The 21,134-nt window shown below is 38.7% G+C and overlaps 1 protein-coding gene and 2 long non-coding RNA genes across 3 annotated transcripts in view; 1 reads left to right on the forward strand and 2 right to left on the reverse strand.

Moving 5' to 3' along the window:
* LOC124995449 overlaps positions 1-21,134 on the reverse strand; it is a 756,577-nt gene that overhangs the window by 483,822 nt on the left and 251,621 nt on the right. The window lies entirely within an intron of this gene.
* Positions 1,401-19,491, forward strand: LOC124995500. The gene is made up of 3 exons (XR_007110718.1): positions 1,401-1,504; positions 15,827-15,945; positions 17,909-19,491. It is a non-coding gene; the product is annotated as an uncharacterized LOC124995500 (long non-coding RNA).
* On the reverse strand, positions 14,650-16,808 carry LOC124995502. Its single transcript, XR_007110720.1, has 2 exons — positions 16,574-16,808; positions 14,650-15,987 (listed from the first exon to the last, which is right to left on the reverse strand). It is a non-coding gene; the product is annotated as an uncharacterized LOC124995502 (long non-coding RNA).

Raw genomic sequence — 21,134 nt, forward strand, 5'->3', positions numbered from 1 at the left:
CATCCTGGTGTTTTTCACAGATAACTGGTTCACACAGACTAAAAGCTCATAACTTTACTACTTCACCTTTTATCTTCACAAAGGTGTCAAATATCAGTGTCTCCTCCTCATCCCTGAGTTCACACGTGTATATTCCCTCCTGGTTTGAAGACAGGTCCTGTAGTGTGAGGCTGCCTGACTCTGATACATCCTTCACCTGCTGCCTCCACTCCTCTGACACTGTGTAGGAGACATCAGTCCTGGTCCAGTTCACCATGATCTGATCATGGTTGAATCTCCAGATGAGACTGAAGTTTGTTAGAGACATGTTTGAGTCAGAGCAGGAGATTGTTGATTCAGCTTTGGACACAATGATAGAAGCTGGAATAATAGATCACAAGGTGGAGAAAAAATGAATGTTCCTGACTCTGAATTTGTGAAATCAGAATATTTTTTGAAAGAAATTATAATAGAACACTTTTTTTTCTGAACCCGTCTCATGTTTACTGAAAGGTCTGTGTGAACTTCTTGTCAAGGGCAACAAATAAAGACTCAGCAAGAGGTAATATAGAGAGGAAAACAAAAAGGTGATCTGATCCAAAACTAGTCAAATATAGACTAGAACACTAGAAACCATGAGACTATATAGAAAGATTTCTGGTCGTCTTGTCAGAAGGAGTTGAGATGAACTGGTGGAGAGATGGAGAATGAGCCACAGATTAATGAACAAAGTTCAGCAGGTGAACTCAACCTCTCACTTCTTCCAGAAAATCAGCCCAGCTCTTTATCTTGGCTTTGATTGTGTCCCAGTGGTTTCTGCCATGATTACACATTCAGATAATAAAGCTTCATAGTGTCTCCAGGTCCTCTTAAAAACACTTACTTGGTTTAAATAGAGTAGCTCTCCTCTTGTTTCTCCTCTTGTTTGTTCCAGTGCTGATGGTGCAGCTGTAGACCAGATCACTGTCACTGTCTGAAAGTATCAGAGAACTGCTGATGTTGTAAAGCTGCTGTTCAGTCTGCTGGACTGTGGTTGTGTTGTTGAAGGTCTCTTTGGATGGAGGTGTGGTGGACCAGGTGAGTTCAGGTTCAGGGTAGATCCAGTTAGAGCTGCAGGTGATCCTGTTTCCTTCCTGGACTATGTTGACTTCATGGACTGGAGCTGGAAAAAAGAAGATCTGGTTGTTACGCATCTGTGTACTTTTATTTATAAAGAATTTGAGGCAACATTTTGTTTTGTTACATTTAGAAATACACTGAACATAAAAAACAAACAAGCTGACAATTTCCTGTATTATTACATATTTTTTGTAATGTCTACTTATAAAAAAAAAAATCAGCTCAAAGAATATGATCTGTCTCTCATACCGTTCACTTTCAGGTTGATGAATGAGTCCTTGTTTCCAGTAACGGTGCTGGTGTGACAGTGGTATCTGTCCTGGTCCTGAACCTTGACTCCTGTCAGCAGCAGTGAGGCGTTTCCTCTGGAGATCTGATCCTTGAACAGTGACGTCCTGCCTCTGAAGTTCTGGTCCTGGTCTCCCAGCTGGTCTTGGTTATAGTAGAACGAGTGAACACGAAGGTTACCAGCTCTCAATTGAATCCAGTGGATGATTATTTCACGGCCCAACTGGAAACTACACGGTAAGATGCATCTTTCCATGAAAACACAGGACACCTCAGTCTCTGAAACATCAGGTGAAGACACATACAGTCAGGGTTAGTGTTGTTTCTCTGTTAGAGACCATGGAACAAACAGCTGCTGCCTTCAGAGGAGGAAAGAACTGGTCAGTATAAGAAGACTGGCATTAACATTTGAGGATTGTTTTTTGACCAAATATTTATTGGCATTCATATGCATTTACACACATATTTTCATTCATATCTATTTTTTATTTGTTACATACATATGGAAAACTAAAGTTATACATGAAATGTATTAGTTGAGCAACTGAACCATTAACAGTTCAGCAAACATCTCAATAATGTTTCAACTTTGTGCAGCCCCTAAAGACGTGTATGTGATCTCCTGTCTGATGACGTTCCCTCCAGCACAGGTTCATTTTAGTATAGAAGGGGTCCTAAAATATCTTGTATTTAATTTCCAATCAAATTCATGCTCCTCTTGATGAGGATTGTTCTTTACAAAACAGGGTTAGATGATAATAGATCAATGATGGCTGCATTCAGCTTCACCAATGTCCTGCTATTGTCTATGCTGCTTCACTGACATGAATTACAGAGAAATTAAACTGAACCATTAATTTCTGTTTGTAAGCACATGATCATAACAAACAAGCCACCAAAAGCAAATGTAAAACACATGACGAATAGAGACACAGGAAATCAACAGGAAACCACATCTCGCACTCAGGAAGCTCTCTCCGTGCACCAAATAGTTCACATGCGACACCTTTCGAGTTCTATCTTCATATATTTTGTTTATTTGATACAGTGTCGGCCTTTTTCTCCTTTTAACTCCTAGATGACAACATGTTTTTATGAAGTTTAACTGATCCTGATGAAACAAGAAAATCTAGTTTTAAAGAGATGAGTTGTTTTTGTAAAATAATGAGAAGGTTATTTCATAAATCAGAATAAATGTGTCTGTAAGAAGATAAGTTGCAGCAAATGTTCAAATGATCTTGTTATGTTGTGAAAATGAGAAGCTCCTGGTTATAAACTGAGTTCATGTTAGTTCAGCTGTTAGTGATGAACACACTCACCTCCTCTGACAAGAATCATCATCCACAGAAAAGTCACCACCACCAGAGACACGGAGCAGGAGATCCTGGTCATCCTCATGTTATATTTAATAAATGTAGAGCGTTCATGTACGACGGAGAAGGAGACGACTAGAAACACAACAGGAAGTTAGTTACTGATATACAGAGAAGAGACTCCTCCTCCTCTTCATGAGAGAAAGAGTCATTGAAAGTGAAAGAAAACACAGATGGTTTGAAAAAGTGTCGGCCCCTTTCCTGATTTTTATTTATTTATTTTTTGCATGTTTGTCACAGTTAAATGTTTCAGATCAAATAAATTTAAAAATTAGTCAAAGATAACACCAGTAAACAAAAATGTAGTTTTAAGTGACGGTTTTTATTATTAAGGGAAAACAAAATCCAAACTTACATGACCCTGTCTGAAAAGATGATTCCCCCTAAACCTAATAACTGGTTGGACCACTCAGCAGCAACAACTACAACCAAGCATTTTGTGATAACTTGAGTCTGTCATGGTTCTGTGAAGGACCAGAACTGTTATAATTCAGTCACATTGGAGGGTTTTCCAGCATGAACCTCCTATTTAAGGTCATACCACAGCATCTCAGTAGGATTCAGGTCAGGACTTTGACTAGACCACTGCAGAGTCTTCATTATTATTTTCTTCAACCATTCAGAGGTGGACTTGATGGTGTGTTCTGGATCATTGTCCTGTTGCAGAACCCAAGTTCTCTTCAGCCTGAGGTCACCAACAGATGGCCGGACATTTTTCACGGTTCCATTTATTACAGCAAGTCTTCCAGGTCCTGAAGCAGCAAAACAGCCTCAGATCATCACGGTTTTACCACCACCAGGTTTTATTGTTGTTGGAGATAATCAAGATGTTTTCTGGCCTTTATGCAGTGGAGGTCTTGAACTCTTCCATGAGGTAATTTTAATCCAGTCTCTTTTATTATGGTGGAGTCATGAGCACTGACTTTAACTGAGCCGAGTCAGGCCAGCCACTCCTGGGAAGTGTGGACAATGTCTCTCACGATGGCTCACTGGAGTCCCAGAGCTTTAGAAATTAATTTTGAACCTTTTACAGACTGACAGATCTCGATGAATTTCTTTGGATCTGGGCATGATGTCTAGCTTTTGAGGATCTTTTTGTCTACTTCTCTTTGTGAGTCTGGTCTTGTTTAAGTGACTGAGGACAGGTGTGGCAGTTATCAGGCCTGGGTGTGGATAGAGAAACTAAATTCAGATGATAAGCCACAGTTATGTTTTAGCAAGAGGGGCAAACACTGTTTCATATAAAAACCTTCATTTACTCTCTTCCTTCTAGAGTAAATGAACCAAAGTGAGTGAAACCAACAGGAGCAACCTGCTCTCACATCAGCTTTCATGGGGAACAGTCCGTTTTTCCCCTGCTCCTGAGAACCTGGTGTACCTGGACGTGGACACTGCAGTGCACTGCACTGCACTGCATACTCCTGTCCGCTAGGGGGCAGCAACACCCGTGGAAACGAACTGATTTGATTCAGGCTGCTGGCACCACGATGCACGATGCACTAAAACTAAATTATTTCTGTGTTATTTCCAGTTTGTCCCTATGTCTTCTGCTTCCATCCCTGCCCAGATTTTGCATCAACCCTTACGTACTGGATAGCACTAAATCAGGGGTCGGCAACCTTCAACACTCAAAGAGCCATTTGGACCCGATTCCCACAGAAAAGAAAACACTGGGAGCCACAAAACCCCTTTGACATCTAAAATGAAGATAACACTGCATATATCGTTTTCACCTCTATGCTAGGCCCATGGTGTGTTGCATTGGTGAAATGAAAGAACTGCTACAGAGAAAACGAAATTGCATTATGCATACATAACGGGGATTTACTCATGGTTGGCTGACCTGGGGTCGAAAAGTTCAATAAATAGCGGGCTGGACCGGCCGGCAGGTGTCGCACGACGGCAGTTGTGACGTATGTTTTGAGCGACAAAAAATTAAATACATTTTATTTTAATGTCATCAAACGATGAATTTAGAATTATATATATATATTAAAAACTAGCGCACTAAAATAAAAATACATTTGAATTAAATACTCGACAGCAACTAGTAAATGTGCCGCAATGCACTGTGGGAGTCAGTGTTTTTTGTTTCCTGAGGCAGTTAGTTAGCGTGAAAAAGTGAACGGCTTTGATCAGCGTCTTTGCTCCGCACCACTCACCGCAGAGAGCCGCAACAGAGCAACGAAAGAGCCGCGTGTGGGTCTGGAGCCACGGGTTGCCGACCGCTGCACTAAATGGAAAGATTTTTGATGAGAAACCTTAATTACCAATAGGTTCATTTCATACTGCTACTTCCGTTTTCATCTTTGACTGTTGTAAAAATACATCAAATACATATTTTGTTTTCACCTTTTTTTGTTTTTGTTTAATCTGTTAATCAATCTCAGTTCTGATCTCATCTCATCTGATCTCATCTCATCTTCTACCGCTTAATCCTCACTAGGGTCGCGGGGTGTTGCTGGAGCCTATCTATTTACAAAAAAAAAAAAAAAAGAAAATTTAACAAGAAGGTCGCAGATGTGGAGAAATCAGACAAAACGACCTATTTTCAATATGAAATGTGATTTTTTTTTTTTTTTTTTTTTTTTACATGTTATGACAGTCTTGGATATGTAAAACATTAGTATCATAATTGACTTTTATACATGTTTAGTTTTTGTGCAGCAACAGATTTTCATTAAAACTCCTCTTGTGCTGTTTTTGCCCCATTATAACACATTTTACAACACTGGAGATTTACCCTGTTTGTCCCAGCACCCCTGAGCAGGGGTCTCGTGTTGCCTGTCTTTATTGATCTCCATATCTTTAAGGTTGTTTTTGCACTTATTGTTCCTATTTAATTTTCTCATTTAAATACAAATGACAACTTTTTGACGCACTAGTTTGACATTAAAACACTCCTAAACCCTAGAATCGCCCCTCGAGTGGAGGTTTTATGGAGGATGCTTGTTCATGCAAAAATGATTTAAAGGAATCACAGAGAAATGAGATTAAAGTTCATCCAGAAAACCAAAAAAACTCCACAATCCAATGTTTTCCACCTGCCTTTAATATGTCATTAGATAAATCCACATCTTCTGATCAGTTTGAAAACGATTCCATCATTTAATAGATATTATCTGCACAAACACTTCATGGACCATCTCTGTTTAGTCTGGATATTCACATACAAACACAATCAAACATTTTACATGAAACAATAAGATTGTTATTGATACAAAAGACTCATGTATAGAATTGAAGTTATACGTCACATCTGTCTGAGAGTCAAGAATAATTTATTTCCATGTGTGAACACAACGTCATTTTGAACAGAAGCTCCTGGCTAAAATAAAATAAAATAAAATAGAGCTGTACAGATATTTATGTCAGCATGGTGGGGGTGGGGTGGTTTCTGTACAACTTCCTATGCAGTTTTTAAGACATTCACACTCACATCTGGATTGAGTGGACTGGACTGGACATGCAGGATTACACATTTAAAGTCAGTCAAATGTCTTCATGTCTCATGTTCACGCTTTTAGATACATTTATCATAACTGAAATGAACTAAAACTTAAACTAACTGAAACTGAGGCCAATCTGCTTCCTGCTTTATTTTAATGTGTGCTGTGTGACTTCCCCTCCCCCTCACTCTGTACATCCGATGGTCTGCGGTGGAAGTGGTTTCCTGCTGTAAGTACTCGGGTGTAAACCTGAGTGAGGCCCTGAGCTGGAGAAACAATACTTCCAGTTTGGTCAGGAAGGAACACCAGACAGCTGAGACGTGCTGGACTGGGGAGCTCGGTCCTCATCTCGATCTACAGATGTGTGGTGGAGAGTGTCCTGTGCTCCTGCATCACTGTGGCTGCAGAGAAGGAGGCTCTGCATAGGGTGGTGCAGGCTGACAAAGGACTGACCACAACAACAAACATTTACATCTCCAGATGCAGGAAGAGGGCGAATCAGGAAGGAGCCCAACCAATCAGCACACATGCTCTTTATCAACTTCCCCTCTGAACACAAGAATGAGGAACTGCTCCTCCCCAGAAACTGTAAGACAGTTAAAGTCTGGTAGAGCTGTGTGACTGCACAACTCAAGTGTCTCAACACCTAAAACTCTGTTTACAACAGAATAATAGCTGCACTGCTACCATCATTCATGCTGCTTGTTGCTGCTTTATATCTTTATTTTGTTCTTATGTACATTTTTTTCTACCTTAGTTAGCTTATCTTATTTTATTTATTTGTTAGACACAGCTATTAGTACAATATACTGTTCAGTTGTGTCTATTTTACAGTTACTTAGTATCTATTTACATATTGTGAAAAAACACGAGGGGGGGGGGGGGGGTGGTTGAGAAATATTTTATTCAGAAAAATTACCACACAACAGTGTCTCAACATATATTGATTCTTGTGTAGCTAAACCTTACACAGGCTACATAATGTAGGCAGGAGGCCTATTTTGAACGTGAACTTTACCACTGCATTTGCAGAAATATTTTCTCACAGCGAATATTGTTTTTAAATTTACCAAATATTTTTTTTTAATTATTACCTGATATTAGTTCAACAGAAAACATGAAATACCACAATGTGCTATCAAGATGTTTTTTTTTTTGGTTAATCGGGTAGACTACCATTTAATACTAGAAACTGAGGATTGTGCAGCTTTGGTGTCATGATCATCTCAAGAAAAATTATAATAATACATTCAATACTGAGTTTAAACATACCAGCATGAACCATAAACATCAATTCATTTCTAAAACTAGGATGTATCATTGGTCAAGAGAGTGTGGTTAAAAAATCTGCTTCATGAGTGTTACAGGCACAAACATTATGGTGCACTGAAATGTTGGGAGACATGCACACATGGTAGAAAGCAGACAAAAGACAAAAACTTTCCTATTCCAGCTCCATTTCTTTAATATGTTGTATATTGATGTGCTGAAGAAAGAAGTGATCACCGCTGACAAGTCTTATCTTGCATTTAAAAAGGTTTATTTACAAGAAAGAACAATGTCAAACTCTTGCCGAATCTGAGAGAGCTTCTGGCCAATCATCGAATCCCCTCCCTCGTTCAGCTCCCACAGTCACCTTATATAGGATGGTCATCCCCGAGAACCCCCATACACAAACAAAACTTTATGTCTTATGTCCTGGTTAGTTTTACGAGCTGGCATCTGGTAAATGACCTTTTGACCTTTGAACTTTATACACACTTCACAAACCCCCAAACACAGGAAAGGGACAGAAGAGAAAAACAAGAAGATAATATACTACAAATACAACATTGATGTCCTTTTCCTTTTGAGGGGTATATTTGGCACACGAGTGGTTCACCTCCAGGTTGACAACAGCAAGCTGTAGTAGCTTATATTTGGTGCAATATAGTCTGAAGACCCAACACTAAGAGATGTGTTTCCAGCCTTTCAAATAAAAAAAAGTGTTGTTCACTGTGTTTTATTGCACTGAAATTTTTATAAAGTGGAAAATAAATAAAAAGCAAAATGACAAACACTGTTGAAAACTCTGTTCATCTTAACATATGAATGAAATATCAACTTAAATGCAATCAAAACTAAAACTAGGCCTCGTTTAGTTTGTTGTAAAAACGTGTATCAAAAGCGAGAAAATGCCATAAAAAGGAGTTCTGCAGCATAAGAAAGCAAATAGCTTAAAGAATATGAAACATGCTGGATTTATTCATTCCAATTCAATCAATACAAATTGTTAAATTTATTTTAAATCTTCTCGATACCCCGCCCCCTGCACGTCGCTGTTCCTGCAGCTCACTGCATTTACATACTCTTCACTGCATCATCTGAATGTCGACACTGGAGTTTTTCTAATTAATTTGACTTCTTACTGTGAGTTCTTTCATTTTATCATTTAATAAGAGTCAAATTTTAAAAGACTGACGGTCAGTGGTTGGTCAGCGGAGACTAAAGACTATTTAGGGGAACTAACGTCACGGGATAAAACGATGAAACGAAAATCAGCTCATTCTGTGTTTCCGTCCTCTGCTTGACCGTCGTACATGTACACTGTACATTTATTAAATACAACATGAGGATCACCTGCATCGTGTCTCCTGTGACTTTTCTGTGGATGATAATTCTCTTCGGAGGAGGTGAGTGTGTTCATCACTGACAACTGAACTAACATTATCTCAGTTTATGACCAGAAAACAACAAGAAGTGTGTGACAAATTATCTCCTTATATATAAATGTATTCATTCATTGTTCGACAAAAACGACACATTTGTCCCTTTATAACTGAACGGATCGTACCGTAACTCAGTGGTTTGAGCTATTGACATAATTCAAAGTGTGGCTGAACACTAGGAAGTTGTGCTTATGTCTGAGGCCTTCGTGACGTCTCAAGAGTAGAACCAACTTCATTTTTAACAACAAATTCCTCCAAACAACTCTCCAGCCGACAGCAGCAATGCGTCATATTTACCGTAATGGAGCTTTTCTTTCCCAGAAAGAACAAACTTCTAGTGTTACAGGTGAAAAAAAAATTATACTTAATTATTAATTAATTATATACTAAATTATATGTACTAAAAATATTTTGAATATACTAAGTCATATTTTTTACCCTTGTGTGTTATTTTGGAACCACTTAAGTTGTACTTAGTATACTAAAAGATGTACTAAAGAAACAGAACAGAACATATCTTTATATATTTTATATATTAAATGCTATTTTATTAATTTAAAATATAATATCCTAGAGTATATTTTAGCAGTATAATACTATGATAATAAAAGTACACTAGTACTAAATATAATGGAAGGTGAATATACGACAACATAGTGTGTTACAAATACATTCTAAAAATGTACTTTTTCAAATATACTGGTCATTGTTAGGCCTCGGCCTAGGGATCACCTAAACATAGCATAGAAAAACTCTCCCTCTTCCCCACAAAACACGGAGAACGCAGTACAAAGGAGCAGGAATTTATTTACCCAAACGAAATTAAAGACTTCAGGGTGAGCATCGCCTAATATAATAAATAAAACAAGCTGGGTCAGAGACTTTAGAGAGAGAGAGAGAGAGAGAGGCCAAGTCTGCTGCCGTTCGGATTCCTCCAATCAGCAGCTTCCACCTGAACGAGTACAACAACACGGTGGAGCCGTGTTTTTCACACAATGCAAACGGATGAAACGGGCTGGAAATAGGGAGTAATCAACGCTGCTAAAGCCGTCATTAGTTCATCCGTAACAGCCGTCAGCTCTTTTACCAAAGCAGGAAGAACTAAAAGAAAAGGGAAGTGAAAGAAAATGTAAAAAAGTATTCAAATGTTTGAAACTGGAAGACGTGTTTGATTTATCATGACCATGTTAAAACAGACCAGTATACATTATATATTTTAAGCTGGCTCAATTTCATCAACTGCATCACCACACCAAAGTCTGGGTCTGAATAGTGTCACGGTCACAGACAGGTTACTGTATGAGTTATAAATTATGGGGTAACGTTGGTTATTGCTCTGTGTGAGGGGCCGAACTGGAAGAGGTTATGCCAGAGGTGACTTAGTTCACCAAAAACAGATGAATATAGGATGTGTGTTTTGAAAAAGATATCAAACAAACGCATGCTACAACTGCTTTAGATTGAACACTTACAGTTTGTAAACCAACAGAGCCCGGAAACATTTCTATCTGCGTGTCGTCATCGCCGTTGAGTGTAGAAAATCCTTGAGGTCGATGCTGGAGTTGGTCCTTCAGTTGGTTTGGGGCAGCATCTCTTGCAGCATCTTTAACAGCTGATGATGAAAGCTACAGAAAATCTTTGTTTTTAGTAAAGGGAGGAGTGAAGGAAAGTGTGGAAATAACATGTCTGACAACGTTGTCTAATATTTACACAAATAGAATCAATTAAAACTAGAGCAATAAGCAAACCTTTGGGATGAATGTTTATGAACAATGTGTTTCTGGTTGTAGCAGAGACTTCAAGGACTTGCTGCTAATCTTCCAAACAGACTTTCTGTTAATCTGGTAATTTAATCTTCCTCCTGGAATTTAAAGTCATTTCACAGACTTGTTGATTCTGCAGGTTTCATGTTCATGGAGGATTTTTAGTTGATGTTCTTTTGTTTCCCCTAATTAAACAGATTGAGACACTAAAGCTACATTTTTCTTTGTTTGTTTTCTTTCATTATGCAGGTCAGATGCAGGAATCCCAGTTAGAGCCTGAGGTGTCCTGTGTTTTCATGGAAAGTTGCATCTTACCGTGTAGTTTCCAGTCAGGCTCTGACGTCGTCATCCACTGGTTTCAACAAAAAACAACAGGAAAACTTCGTGTCCACTCGTTCTACAACAACCAAGACGAGCTGGGTCACCAGGACCAGAACTTCAGAGGCAGGACGTCACTGTTCAAGGATCAGATCTCCAGAGGAAACGCCTCACTGCTGCTGACAGGAGTCAAGGTTCAGGATGAAGGAAGATACCAGTGTTACACCAGCACCTTGTCTGGAAACAAGGAGTCAATCATCAACCTGAAAGTGAACGGTATGAGAGACAGATCATATCCTCTGTGCTGATATTTTTTTTATTATTATTGTTGAGAAACAGGGAATAATGACCAAATAATTATAAATAATTTAATGGTTCAGGGGATGATGTGTATATTAGGATGTAGTGAATGAGGCGACAGTCTTATAGTGTTTATGGTGCAGTATGGTTGTATGATATAAGGGTAAGTTACAGCAATGAGGTGTGGGGCCAGACCAGGACCCAGAGGGAGAAGTGGGAGGATATTGTGCTGATATTCTAATGTAGTGTTCATGATGAATGTGACTTTATCTGAAAGTGATTTACAGTATGTGTACATGCAAATAAAACTCTAACTCAGTTAAACATGGTCCAAACTCAACTCAACTTCCATCCTGACCCTTCCACTGATTCTCTGAGGCTGCTTTGAGCAAGAAACACACATGTACATGTTGTGTTTTTATGACAAGTCTCATGTCCACACCTGCCACATTTGTAATAAACCGCAATTACAAAAACCCTTTGTTCCAGCTCCAGTCCATGAAGTCAACATAGTCCAGGAAGGAAACAGGATCACCTGCAGCTCTAACTGGATCTACCCTGAACCTGAACTCACCTGGTCCACCACACCTCCATCCAAAGAGACCTTCAAGAACACAACCACAGTCCGGCAGACTGAACAGCAGCTTTACAACATCAGCAGTTCTCTGATACTTTCAGACAGTGACAGTGATCTGGTCTACAGCTGCACCGTCAGCACTGGAACAAACCTGAGGAGAAACCAGAGGAGAGCTACTTTTAGACGACTACGTGAGTAACACTCTACATCTGATCTGACAGATAAATTACTAAGTCAAGTATTTTAAGAATGTTTTTTCCAAAAAGTGTTCTATTATTTCAGCTTCTATCATTGTGTCCAAAGCTGAATCAACAATCTCCTGCTCTGACTCAAACACTCCTCTAACAAACTTCAGTCTCATCTGGAGATTCAACCACAGTCAGATCATGGTGAACTGGACCAGGACTGATGTCTCCTACACAGTGTCAGAGGAGTGGAGGCAGCAGGTGAAGGATGTATCAGAGTCAGGCAGCCTCACACTACAGGACCTGTCTTCAAACCAGGAGGGAATATACACGTGTGAACTCAGGGATGAGGAGGAGACACTGATATTTGACACCTTAGTGAAGATAGAGAAAGGTGAAGTTACCTCATTAAGTGTAAGACTGTCTGTACGTGTATGACATTCAATAACTATATTGTGACCCAGACACAGTTCAATTAACTGTTTTTCTTTTTCAGATAATGCTGGACACATAGTAGGAGGGGTTATAGGAGCAGTAGCAGCACTAGTATTAATAGTTGTAATCTATAAGCGCTGTAAAAAGAAATGAGGTAAAATGACATTCTGCCTCAATGTTTATGTAATTTCTCTTTTGTGGTTTGTATTAATGGTTTGTCTACTTAACATTTCTCTTTAGATCAAAGGAAAAACACAGGACAGTCCATACGTAAGTAAATCTATAAAACTTTCCTTCTTTCAATGAACCACTGTCTCAGCTACAAAGATGATTAAAGTCACAGTGTGAGAGTCAGACTGATTGGAAGCAGAGTTCAACTACATCCATGATATGAAAACACTCAACTCACTGAAATGAGGAGAAAACAGAAAATCACTTGAGGGAATCATGATTGATGAGATGGTTTCATTTCATCTGTAGACATTGATCTTTATCATCAGGATGTGTGTTTGATGCTGAATTCATCCTCTTGTCATTTAACAGATCTACAGAAGATGGAGGTGAAACAGTGGCTTTAAATGATCAACAGGTCACATCTGGATCCAACCAACAAGTCAACAACTCCTCTCTGCTTCCTCCTGATGGAGACTCTGATCAAACTGACCAGTCCAAGTCAGAGTGACTTTCTTAAAAGACTATGAGCTTTAGAAATTAATCACTAATGGACAAATGAAGCTATAACCTGAGGGTGAAATGATACTGTGAGGCATTTACACTAACAGGGGGATCTGTAGAACCACTACCTCTACTGCAGCTCACTGCTCTGAGTCTACACACTACTGGGAGAACAAATGAATGGATGCAGGAAAATAATTTCAGCCAAAGGCAGTGATTCCCAGCCTGTGGGATGTGGCCACCTGGTGGGCCGCCAAGGTATTGTAAGTGGGCCATAAAATCATCTCATTTTCTACTACTGCTCATCCTCACTAGGGAGATTGTGTATCAAACACCAACACCGTGACATCTTAAAATATTTGTTAGAGACTTTGCTGATGCACTGACTTGTGATCTTGTGCAATGACTCATGTTCACTTTATTTTCATATACATGTATGTATTTCCTGATATACTACTGGACTCTGGACTCACCATGTGCATAATTTCCAGCTGTGCTATACCCCAATATTCAACGTTATTATAGAGCAACAACTCAGGACACATGTTCACTTATACTTGTATATATTGTAATATATATTTATTATATATTATATTTTTATACATTGATGTGTGTATTCTTACTTTAATTGTATACTTATTCTTATTGCCTACATTGCTCTTTGTTCTGAATACTGTGTTACAGCACCCCCTGCTGGACAGGAGTTGAAAACAACATTGATAAAACAAAACAGAATGAAAACAGTATTCTTATAGGATGGATTTACATTTATATTTTTATATTTATTGTGACTTAAATAAAAGTTTAAACTCTGTAAACGTTGAGAACAGATAAACTATAAACCATTCAAACCAACTACAACAAACTCCTGTTTAACATGAGGACAAGAATTAAACTTCCCTTGGACACGTGTTAAAAATGTCTAAAATAAAGATGGACTGTGACAGTTAAACAGTTGAAACAATAAAAATCACACAGACATTAAAGCTCAGTCCATCCAGCTCCTCTGCTCAACATCTGCAGCTGCAGCAGCTGTTACCAGGTGAGCTCACTGACTAGTTGCCTTAGATCTGATGAGGTTAATGAGAAGAAATGTTAAAATATTTAGTAGTGGAGCAGCAGTGTCGTGCAGAGACTAGTTGTGTAAAACGTCTAAATAAATGTGTTTGTCCAGTGACTTTAAAACTACAAACGGACTACTAAAATAATTATAGCTAGCATTTTCATTATGCTCTGTTTTGGATTTGTAGTTTAAAGCATTTCATTTTTCAACATAGAAGAAAATACAAAGAAAAAGCCCTTCCCTGTCCTGAGATACTAGAAGACAAAACATTTGTGTTACTCATCAACTAATATAATTGATTCTGTATTAATCCCTTATGGCACTGGTTCCCAACTTTTTCCATCTCAGGGCCCACTTTTAAGTCTCAAAAAGTTTCACGACCCAACTCCAAGTCTGTAAAATACAGAGGCCATATAATGTGTTCTCAGAGCACTTTTTTATTGAAGATTGAACATAAAGGACTGAACTGAATACAGAGAAACGTGTTGGAAGCTCCACAGACGTGTACTCTACTGTAAAAACTTGTATTACAGTTTTCAAGGAGCTGTCCATCAGCACCACACAGATATCAATCATTCCAGGAGCTGTCCATCAGCACCACACAGATATCAATCATTCTAGGAGCTGTCCATCAGCACCACACAGATATCATTCATTCTAGGAGCTGTCCATCAGCACCACACAGATATCAATCATTCTAGGAGCTGTCCATCAGCACCACACAGATATCAATCATTCTAGGAACTGTCCATCAGCACCACACAGATATCAGAAATGATAAGCAAGGGGCTGTCTGTATCAGGCTAATTACCAGATGATTAATTTAAATAACGGTATCCTTTAAGAATGGAAAAATGAATTCAAATATATAACAATTTGACATCAAGTTTCAGATCCAAACAAAATTCAAATGTCAAAAGAAGCACATTAAATCGATACAAAATGATGTAAATTCTACTCAGGTCTAACCAGATGAAGCTTCAGTTTAAGTAAACGCAATAACATCAGAGAAACTAAGTTAAAATACGGCACTCTTACTTATGGCCCTTTCCCTTTAAAATCAAACAAAACTGCAGTAGATCATATTATCTGTCATGGTGTTGGTGTTTGATATACAATCTCCCTAGTGAGGATGAGCAGTAGTAGAAGATGAGATGATTTGATGGCCCACTTGCAATACCTTGGCGGCCCACCAGGTGGCCACATCCCACAGGCTGGGAATCACTGCCTTTGGCTGAAATTATTTTCCTGCATCCATTCATTTGTTCTCCCAGTAGTGTGTAGACTCAGAGCAGTGAGCTGCAGTAGAGGTAGTGGTTCTACAGATCCCCCTGTTAGTGTAAATGCCTCACAGTATCATTTCATCCTCAGGTCACAGCTTCATTTAACAAAGTCACTCTGACTTGGAGTGGTCAGTTTGATCAGAGTCTCCATCAGTTGTTGACTTGTTGGTTGGATCCAGATGTGACCTGTTGATCATTTAAAGCCACTGTTTCACTCAACCTTCTGTAGATCTGTTAAATGACAAGAGGATGAATGCGGAGGCGTTTCCTCTGGAGATCTGACCCTTGAACAGTGACGTCCTGCCTCTGAGGTTCTGGTCCTGGTGTCCCAGCTGGTCTTGGTTGTTGTAGAACGAGTGGACACGTAGGAATCCAGATTTCATCAGAAACCAGTGGATGACTACTTCATGAAAATTCATGGAACTACATGGTAAGATGCATCTTTCCATGAAAACACAGGACACCTCAGTCTCTGAAACATCAGGTGAAGACACATACAGTCAGGGTTAGTGTTGTTTTTCTGTTATAGACCATGGAACAAACAGCTGCTGCCTTCAGAGGAGGAAAAACAAGACAAGGTCCCATAGGGGAATCATAAGCAAACAACAGGAAAATCACACTATTTGCATTTTTTGTGAGTGTGTCACAAAAAAGAAGAAATGGTCAGCTTAAAAGACTGACATTAACAAAACATTTATTTATTTATTTAAAAGTGAGGTTAGATAATAAGAAGACAGCATGGAACACATGTCATGAACACATGCCTCAATGGACTACCAAAAAATTAAACTGAACTGAAGCATCATTCATCAGTGTCTTTCTTTTCAACTCCCACATGAAAACATCTTCCTACAGTTTAACTAATCATAATGAAACAAAAAAGATAGTTTTACAAATATGAGTTGTTTTTGTAAAATAATGACAAAATTGTTATATAAGTCAGAAGAAATTTGTCTGTAAGAAGATAATCTGCCTTAGCAAATGTTCGAATCTAAACAGTAAAAACTAGTTATAAATAAGTTCATGTTAGTTCAGCTGTCAGTGATGAACACACTCACCTCCTCTGATAAGAATCATCATCCACAGAAAAGTAACCACCACCAGAGACACGGAGCAGGAGATCCTGGTCATCCTCATGTTATATTTAATAAATGTAGAGCGTTCATGTACGACAGAGAAGGAGACGACTGGAAACACAGCATGAAGTTAGTTACTGATATAAAGAGAAGAGACTCCTCCTCCTCTTCATGAGAGAAAGAGACATTGAAAATGAAAGAAAACACAAATGGTTTGAAAAAGTGTCGGCCCCTTTCCTGATTTTTATTTATTTATTTTTTGCATGTTTGTCACAGTTAAATGTTTCAGATCAAATAAATTTAAAAATTAGTCAAAGATAACACGAGTAAACAAAAATGTAGTTTTAAGTGACCGTTTTTATTATTAAGGGAAAACAAAATCCAAACTTACATGACCCTGTCTGAAAAGGTGATTCCCCCTAAACCTAATAAGTGGTTGGACCACTCAGCAACAACAACTACAACCAAGCATTTTGTGATAACTTGAGTCTGTCATGGTTCTGTGAAGGACCAGAACTGTTATAGTTCAGTCACATTGGAGGGTTTTCCAGCATGAACCTCCTATTTAAGGTCATACCACAGCATCTCAGTAGGATTCAGGTCAGGACTTTGACTAGACCACTGCAGAGTCTTCATTATTATTTTCTTCAACCATTCAGAGGTGGACTTGATGGTGTGTTCTGGATCATTGTCCTGTTGCAGAACCCAAGTTCTTTTCAGCCTGAGGTCACCAACAGATGGCCGGACATTTTTCACGGTTCCATTAATTACAGCAAGTCTTCCAGGTCCTGAAGCAGCAAAACAGCCTCAGATCATCACAGTTTTACCACCACCAGGTTTTATTGTTGTTGACATTAAAACACTCCTAAACCCTAGAATCGCCCCTGGAGTGGAGAAGGTTTTATGGAGGATGCTTGTTCATGCAAAAATTATTTAAAGGAATCACAGAGAAATGAGATTAAAGTTGATCCAGAAAACAAAAATAAATAAATAAATAAAATAGAATAAAATAAAATAAAATAGAGTTGTACAGATGTTTATGTCAACATGGTGGGGGTGGGGGTGGTTTCTTTACAACTTCCTATGCAGTTTTTAAGACATTCACACTCACATCTGGATTGAGTGAACTGGACTGGACATGCAGGATTACACATTTAAAGTCAGTCAAATGTCTTCATGTCTCATGTTCACGCTTTTAGATACATTTATCATAACTGAAATGAACTAAAACTTAAACTAACTGAAACTGAGGCCAATCTGCTTTCTGCTTTATTTTGTGTTGTGTGACTTCCCCTTCCCCCTCACTCTGTACATCAGATGGTCTGCGGTGGAAGTGGTCTCCTGCTACATGTACATGGGTGTCAACCTGAGTGACGAAGGAAGGAACACCAGACAGCTGAGACGTGCTGGACTGGGAAGCTTGGTCTTTATCTCGTTCTACAGATGTGTGGTGGAGAGTATCCTGTGCTCCTGCATCACTGTGGCTGCAGAGAAGGAGGCTCTGCATAGGGTGGTGCAGGCTGACAAAGGACTGTTGGAGTCAGCTTCACCACAATACCAAACATTTACATCTCCAGATGCAGAAAGAGGGCAAATCAGGAAGGAGCCCAACCAATCAGCACACATGCTCTTTGTCAAACTCCCGTCTGACCACAAGAAAGAGGAACTGCTCTTCCCCAGAAACTGTAAGACAGTTAAAGTCTGGTAGAGCTGTGTGACTGCACAACTCAAGTTTCTCAACACCTAAAACTCTGTTTACAACAGAATAATAGCTGCACTGCTACCATCATTCATGCTGCTTGTTGCTGCTTTATATGTTTATTTTGTTCTTATGTACATTTTTTCCTACCTTAGTTAAATTATGTTATTTTATTTGTTTGTTAGACACAGCTATTAGTACAATATACTGTTCACTTGTGTCTATTTTACAGTTACTCAGTGTCTATATATTATAGTTACTATGGGTAACAACCTGGGACCTGAGTGCATGATTTAGTTCCAGCTCATGCTTCTGTATGAAGGTGAATGACAAATAAAAATCCTTGAATCCTTGAATATTTATTTAACTAAGAACACAGGTTCACTTATACTTGTACATGTTGTTATATATATTTCTTATAGTTTTTACATTGATGAGTGTATCTTGTCTATTTACTCTTATTTATTCTTATTGCCGACCTACATTGCTCTTAGTTCTGAACACTGGTACACTTTGAGTAGGACCTGTGTTGTCATGGTCTGTATCTGTCTTTTATTTTGTGAGTCATATTTTGAAGTTTTCTGTTTTACTTAACAGTACAGGCGACGCAAATTATAAACGTAAAAACAATGTGTGTTCTCATTCCCTAAAGTCATTTGGTCCAGGAATCTTCCGGTACCGAATCACTGATGATCCGCTCGCGAAACGACTCAGTGACACAACGTGAATCAGTGGTTCAGTAACATTCACTGACCGGATCACTCTCCTCAGTCACTGACTATATTCCTCCATTTGGTGCAATATAGTCTGAAGACCCAACACTAAGAGATGCGTTTCCAGCCTTTCAAATAAAAAAAGTGTAGCCTATGTGACTGTCTGGTTGTTGACTGTGTTTTATTGCACTGAAATTATTATAAAGTGGAAAATAAGTAAAAAGCAAAATGACAAACACTGTTGTAAACTCTGTACATCTTAACATATGAATGAAATATCAACTTAAATGCAATCAAAACTAAAACTAGGGCTTGTTTAGTTTATTGCAAAAACGTGTATCAAAAGCGAGAAAATAAGATCAAATAAGGGTCAAAAGACTGACAGTCAGTGGTTGATCAACTGAGACTGACGACTATTTAGGGAAGTGGTTACTTTACGGGATGAAAGTCTCATTTTAAAACGAAAATTAGCTCATTCTGTGTTTCCGTACTCTGCTTCACTGTCGTACTTGTACACTGTATCTTTATTAAATACAACATGAGGATCACCTGCATCGTGTCTCCTGTGACTTTTCTGTGGATGATAATTCTCTTCGGAGGAGGTGAGTGTGTTCATCAGTGACAGCTGAACTAACATTATCTCAGTTTATAACTTCAAAACTTCTCATTTTTACACCATTACAAGAACCTTTCAGTGTTTTATGACAGATTATCTCCTTATATATAAATAGATTCATTCATTGTTCGACAAAAACGACACATTTGTCCCTTTATAACTGAACGGATCGTACCGTAACTCAGTGGTTTGAGCTATTGACATAATTCAAAGTGTGGCTGAACACTAGGAAGTTGAACTTTTGTCTGAGGCCTTCGTGACACCTCAAGAGTTGAACTAACTTCATTTTTACCAACAAATTCCTGCAAACAACTCTCTCCAGCCGACAGCAGCGGTGCGTCATATTTACCGTAATGGAGCTTTTCTTTCCCAGAAAGAGCAAACTTCTAGTGTTACAGGTGAAAAATAAATTATACTTAATTATTAATTAATTATCTACTAAATTATATGTACTAAAAATATGTTGAATATACTAAGTCATACTTTTTTTTTTTTTTTAGTATATTTTAGCAGTATAATACTATAATAATAAAAGTACACTAGTACTAAATATACTGGAAGCTGAATATACGACAACATAGTGTGTTACAAATACATTCTAAAAATGTACTTTTTCAAATATACTGGTCATTGTTAGGCCTCGGCCTAGGGATTACCTAAACATAACATAGAAAAACTCTCCCTCTTCCACACAAAACACGGAGAACGCAGTCCAAAGGAGCAGGAATTTATTTACCCAAACGAAATTAAAGACTTCAAAATAATACACAAAACAAGCTGGGTTTAAATCTCACTTACCTATTCCCAAAAATAAGAGTCAACAAAACAACAGGTTTCTTACCTAACTCCCTAACCAATAACAGGAGAATAGATGGCACGAAGAAAAGGGATTCCTCCAATCAGCAATCAGCAAACTGAGTGGCAGGAACTTATACACAACTTCTTTTTGACCATGTGGACCATTTATTTTCACTCTCTAAACAAAAGTGCAAAGAGTGCTTCACAGTACACATCTGTTTATAAAAAACGAACAAAAGTGCAGTATGCTTTACAGTATCCGCTCACTTGGGAGCTCAAAAGACAGTTAAACATGTCTAAACAGAACCAACAAAGGTGTAAATATTTACTCAGTGGAGCAAGACGCATCATTATTTTTGATGCCCTTAGACTGCGTGCTGGACTGGTCCTCATTGTTGCACTTCCTTCGGATGGCAGCTCGTATCTCTGACACAGTTGCTGCTGGGAATTGCGTTGTCACAGTTTCTGCAAGAAATTAAATGAAAATTGACTTTGTGCGCCTGTCAGACCGCCCGGCGTCCGCGACACACCGCGTCCGCGCCTGAATTGAGCAGCGGCCGTTTCCCGGTGAGAGAGGACCGGGGTAAACAACACGGTGGAGCCGGGATCAGAAACAGTAGGGCTTTTGTCGCCGCTAAAAACTTTTTTTTTTTTTTTTTTTTCACACAATGCAAACGGATGAAACGCCTTTCACGGTTTCAAAAATGCTCGGGCTCG

This window comes from Mugil cephalus, chromosome 18 (genome assembly GCF_022458985.1).
Source record: "Mugil cephalus isolate CIBA_MC_2020 chromosome 18, CIBA_Mcephalus_1.1, whole genome shotgun sequence".
NCBI classification, from domain to species: Eukaryota; Metazoa; Chordata; class Actinopteri; order Mugiliformes; family Mugilidae; genus Mugil; species Mugil cephalus.